This window comes from Eutrigla gurnardus (assembly GCF_963514095.1).
Source record: "Eutrigla gurnardus genome assembly, chromosome: 4".
Taxonomy (NCBI): Eukaryota; Metazoa; Chordata; class Actinopteri; order Perciformes; family Triglidae; genus Eutrigla; species Eutrigla gurnardus.
Window position 1 is genome coordinate 28,326,861 of NC_139918.1, and position 6,000 is coordinate 28,332,860.

Here is a 6,000-nt window from a genome sequence, read left to right on the forward strand (position 1 = left end):
AACAGCTGCAGTTAAACCTCACTGCAATTATCTTTTCTGTGTCATAGAACTCCATTATTTTATCTAAAAACTAATAAAAGCACATCAGCGTGTGACTTCACTGTTGCACTTGTTGGGTGACATGTTCTTCACGACCATGAACACACACACACACACAAACACACACACACACACACACACACACACACACACACACACACACACACACACACACACACACACACACACACACACACACACTTTCCGACTGCCAGGATTACTCACGAGATCACCAAAAATGTGTATTAATACACAGCTGAAAATAGTCCCCCTACAAATGCACTGGCTCCGTTTCCTCCTCTTTACGAGACGTGGCGGTCGCAGACAAAGCCACGCATTCTAATCAGCCGCCCACGCTGTTGCACTGTGTTCTGTGGATAAGGTTGTGTTATTTACTCTATTTCTGCTCTGATGCTGCCGTTAATTCGATGAGGTTGATGTTGCTTTATGCTAAATAGACTGTATTGTTACTAAAACCACATGATGGGCAATAATAAGTAAGGATTTAAATATATACATTGTTTGATTATTCACCTGTTGTTTTCAATATTCCTTTATTTTTGTGCCATTTTTTTCAGCTAGTTATAGAAGAATCTATTTTTGTCTGAAAATATAGAAAACACATAAATGTCGAGACAGATTTGAAGTGAAGGACGGAGATGTCGAAGCACAGATGGGATGTAATAACACTCAGGTGGGCTCGCTCGCAGCAGCGCCCGCACTTACTTCCCCCCGGTGGATGTATATTTTTCACAGAAAATCGCAGCTTAAATTTACATTTCCACTCGTGCAACATGAAACGGAGCTGACCAACAGAAGTGAGAATAATTGCTGCTCCATCTGCCAACGAGTGCGGCCCCATCCACAGAGCCATGGCAACCTGCAGACCGAAGACATCACAGCGGCTGGCCGGGAACACACACACACACACACACACACACACAAACACACACTGGATATATTGGCTCAGGTCACCGCTGCTCTGTCTCACTTTGGCCGAAATGGATTCCGTGCCAAATAAAATAACATTAATTCCCACACTGGTATTTTCGCACGTCATTCTTTCAAATGTGAGGAGGCTCCCGTTTAAATGAGCGGTAATGTGGTTTGGTTGCGTGTACAATGAATTAATTCCACTTGGGGTGCTGTAAAAAAGCCACAGCTGTGCATAAAGATGGCTCTTTTTTAAGCATGGTTGGAGGACCTCGCCGGCATGAACATAAACATACGGCGAAATAAGCGTTTGTCTTTCGGGACGAGGAATTAGGTTTGATGGTTCAAAAGACGAGCTGGCCGCCTTCTCTTGCTCGGTGGAGAACCCGAGTTGCAGAGCCGTTGATGGATGGGCGTCTTTGGTTTCAAGACTAAACTAGACCAAGTCACGACCTAGACCAGAGTGCACCGAGCCAAGACTTTGAGGGGTTGAGATCGATCCAAAACCAAGACCAAGGCAGGACGAGACCGAGTTAAGTTTTTGAACATTAAATCATGTAAACATGTTCTAGTATAAACCCCCAAATACAAGCGTGAACTGGAAAATGAGCAGGATGTTTCCCCCCCTTTGAAGAACATTAAGACTTGTTGTTTTGCAGACTGTCGGAGTCTTCTTCGGTTCGTCCCTTCTTCTGTTGGTCACTTCTTCTGTTCGTCACTTCTTCTGTTCGTCCCTTCTTCGGTTCGTCACTTCTTCTGTTCGTCCCTTCTTCTGTTCGTCACTCCTTCGGTTCGTCACTTCTTCGGTTCGTCCCTTCTTCGGTTCGTCACTTCTTCTGTTCGTCCCTTCTTCGGTTCGTCACTTCTTCTGTTCGTCCCTTGTTTGGTTCGTCACTTCTTCGGTTCGTCACTTCTTCGGTTCGTCCCTTCTTCTGTTCGTCACTTCTTCTGTTCGTCACTTCTTCTGTTCGTCCCTTCTTCTGTTCGTCACTTCTTCTGTTCGTCACTTCTTCTGTTCGTCCCTTCTTCGGTTCGTCACTTCTTCTGTTCGTCCCTTCTTCGGTTCGTCACTTCTTCTGTTCGTCCCTTCTTCGGTTCGTCACTTCTTCGGTTCGTCACTTCTTCTGTTCGTCCCTTCTTCGGTTCGTCACTTCTTCTGTTCGTCCCTTCTTCGGTTCGTCACTTCTTCGGTTCGTCCCTTCTTCTGTTCGTCACTTCTTCGGTTCGTCCCTTCTTCTGTTCGTCACTTCTTCTGTTCGTCCCTTCTTCGGTTCGTCACTTCTTCGGTTCGTCACTTCTTCTGTTCGTCCCTTGTTTGGTTCGTCACTTCTTCGGTTCGTCACTTCTTCTGTTCGTCCCTTCTTCGGTTCGTCACTTCTTCGGTTCGTCACTTCTTCTGTTCGTCACTTCTTCTGTTCGTCACTTCTTCGGTTCGTCACTTCTTCTGTTCGTCCCTTCTTCGGTTCGTCACTTCTTCTGTTCGTCACTTCTTCGGTTCGTCACTTCTTCTGTTCGTCCCTTCTTCGGTTCGTCACTTCTTCGGTTCGTCACTTCTTCGGTTCGTCCCTTCTTCTGTTCGTCCCTTCTTCGGTTCGTCCCTTCTTCTGTTCGTCCCTTCTTCGGTTCGTCACTTCTTCGGTTCGTCACTTCTTCGGTTCGTCCCTTCTTCGGTTCGTCACTTCTTCGGTTCGTCCCTTCTTCGGTTCGTCACTTCTTCGGTTCGTCCCTTCTTCGGTTCGTCACTTCTTCGGTTCGTCCCTTCTTCGGTTCGTCACTTCTTCGGTTCGTCCCTTCTTCGGTTCGTCACTTCTTCGGTTCGTCCCTTCTTCGGTTCGTCACTTCTTCGGTTGGTCACTCCTTCGGTTCGTCACTTCTTCGGTTCATCACTTCTTCAGTTCGTCACGTCTGCAGTTCGTCCCTCGTAAAGTTCGTCACTCCTTCGGTCCGTCACTTCTTCGGTTCTTCACTTCTTCTGTTCGTCACGTCTTCAGTTCGTCCCTCCTTAAGTTCGTCACTTCTACGGTTCGTCACGTCTTCAGTTCCTCCCTCCTTAAGTTCGTCACTTCTACGGTTCGTCACTTCTTCGGTTCCTCACTTCTTCAGTTCGTCCCTTCTTCCTCATCCTCCCGGCTCAGTGCAAACTGAATCCAGCATTGTAGCCTTTAAGTAAACTCTTTCTCACATCCTCCCGGCTCAGAGCAAACTGAAAGTACACATTAAAAAGGTTCCTTTCTTCCACTCTCTTCATGCCACACTTGTTTCTGTGAAGATCTCAGAGATTCCTTTCCACCGGAGACCGCCTGAGGGGGGCCTTTGACTAATGACCCCGAACTGCGTTTGGGTCTCCTCCATCTTAAGTAGGCGTGTATTCAAGTCCAGGGACGGGGTTGGAACCACCATGCTAATGGTAACCTATTTCTTTTTCCTCTCCTCCTGTCAGATCTGTTGCCTCGGCGAATCGTGCAAGAACTGCGCTCGAGTTTCTTCAGCCAGTTCCACTCACGAGCACTAAACGCCACGTCCTCCTAGTCCTTGCTGCACTCCTGGGGCTTTGTGATCCAGAGCTGTGACGGCCTGTGCCTGTTTGAAAGGGCTGTTCCAAACATAGCCTCAAACGTGCTTCTGAATTGGGAGGGAAAAAAAAGGCTCTGCACCCGGCATCTCTCTCTCCGAGCGAGTCTTTTTTGTGCGACCGCTCCGAGCGTTTTAAGTTGCAAATCTCTGAACTTTTCCAGAAAGTTACTGGTGACGTTGCTGTAGAAAAACGGAGGAGAAGCTTGTTTTGACCACGTCTGTCAGACGGACACTATCGTAATTGTCAGAGCAGATCGGCCGGGCGGACATTACCGTATCGCTCCAACATTACGGCTGTCAGTTGGAGCGGTGATGAGCTCATCCATACAAAGTATAAAACAATCATCCTCCGGCTGGTGCTCATGGGGGAATAACAAATAGATAGTAGCCCAAGTAGATCATAAAAAGCAAAGGGGTGATGCTAGTCCATCACACCGTGGTTTGAGTGGTGATATATATTTTTTTTATTGTCATAGAAACGTAAAATAACAGTTGTGCTGATGTTGTGACTATGGTGCAGGAGATTAACCTCCTTCATGCCATCATTCATTCCGGGTTCTGAAAAGTGAAGCCAATGTTGAAGTGCCTTGCTTTTTACTCTCTTTGCTGGCCACCAGGGGGCAACTCCTCTGGTTGCAAAAAAAAGAGAAGAAAATTACCCTACTTCTCACTTTATTTATTACCTCAGTAAACATCGTTAACATGAGTTTATAGTCTCGATCGCTACTTTCGGGCCCTCTTCAATACAGCATGATTTTTATTTAGTAAATTATGGTCCCATATAGAGTCAAATAGACCATAAAGCAGGGGATGCTTTATGGCATGGTGTTGTGGAGACTGTAAATGAAAACACTCGGGACCCATGATGAAATAATGCACAAAACACTGTAAGGGTTAAAGTATAAAGATTGTAATTACAATGGAGTTACACAGACGTTACCATCGAGAAGTCTCATTGATTCTTTTACACAGTAAAATAAAGAGTCCTTCAGAAAACAAAGAGCTGATATACTATCGGCAAAACCACTTTTATCCAATCCTAAACTTCCAGCTGCACAAATGCCTTTGCATGTGGTGTTGATACCTTTTTAACACTGTAAATACCTTTAACATTGTAAAAATGGTGTGTTTGCAGTTCATGAAAGTTAATTGTAACCCTTTTGGTCGCTTAAAAAAAATTCTTATTTTGGTTGTACCAAGCCCCACCCTCTCGATTCACTGCAGGTTGATGAGCTGATTCTGTGTCTTCCCACTGAATTCATGTCGTCCCACGAGTGCTCTTCATCCAGATTCCCCTCCTCTCCCTCACTGTCGTCGGGGATGAGACGTTGTGGCACGAGAACTTTGAAGACGCATTTCAAATTAGCAGCATTGTGATGATATCACTCATCTTCTGACGGATACCACGTTCCTCTGATCTCCTCAAAGGCAGAAGCAATTCACCCTCCACTCTGTCTGCATGTAATACGCCTGAAGGATTCAAGTGTGAAGTAGGAATCCTGGTTTGTAGCAAACGCAGGCGGTCGCTCCGGTGAAGCCCGCCATCAGACCAGAGATCAGTTGTTAGACGGCTGAGTTCCAGCGTTTCCAAAAAAATGACCTGACCAACACTTGACCAATTCTGGAAATAATGTTTACTTACTATCCATAATGTAAAGAGAGTTTAAAATGTCACAGAGGCACTGAATGATCAAATCTGGACTCATCTAACTGTATTTCCATCCATGTGCGCTTATGCACATTTTCTATCCAAGATGAATAAAACTCCCTAATTTGAGAAAAACAGTTTTTAAAGTCTCTTCAGTTGTTTTGACATGTTTTTTGTAGCACAAAAGACTTGATGTGCTAAATTAATTGTGGGAACGTCTTAAATTCTGATGTAGCAAACAACCTCCCCTTTAAAGTGACTTTAACTATTACGATTCCTCATCCCTGATTTACAGATTGCTATAGTTTGACAATCCTCCACACACGTTCAAATAACATTTCCACAATAATAACCCCCCCCCCCCCCCCCCCCACTCGTTACAGATAATGACAGCTTCACAGCGAGAAGTAAAGGTAAAAGAAGATGATACCGGGAGATAAGTAAGACATGCGATAAAGAAAAGATAAGTGACAAGATTTCAAAAAGAAAAAAGAAAAGAAGAACAGGGGAGGCGGACAGTTTGATGAGACAGACAGGACAAGGAGAGGGAGAGAGGTGATGATATAAAATGGAAAAGCAGAAAAACGCCGTGGTGTAGGGCTGAAAAGATCAAAGAAATCCAACTTCCAAAAAGCCCAGATGCCAGAAAATGGAGACCAATTTATGGCGGATGGCAGTGAAGCCTGGCACCACCTGTAAATTACACTCATGTCAGCCGGAGCCCGAAACAATAGCGATGAAAGGGAGCCGCGAACACGATGGAATTACTTTTTTTTTACACGACAAAGATTCTGCATGCGACTCAC

The 6,000-nt window shown here is 45.2% G+C and overlaps 1 protein-coding gene across 1 annotated transcript in view; it reads left to right on the forward strand.

The window, feature by feature from the left end:
* The window catches only part of sall2 (spalt-like transcription factor 2), a 179,852-nt gene extending 174,507 nt beyond the window's left edge, over positions 1-5,345 (forward strand). The window contains exon 4 of the mRNA XM_084007669.1: positions 5,333-5,345. The gene's annotated coding sequence lies outside the window, so the exon portion shown is untranslated. The remainder of the gene's footprint in view (positions 1-5,332) is intronic.
* The last annotated feature ends 655 nt before the right edge of the window (positions 5,346-6,000 follow it).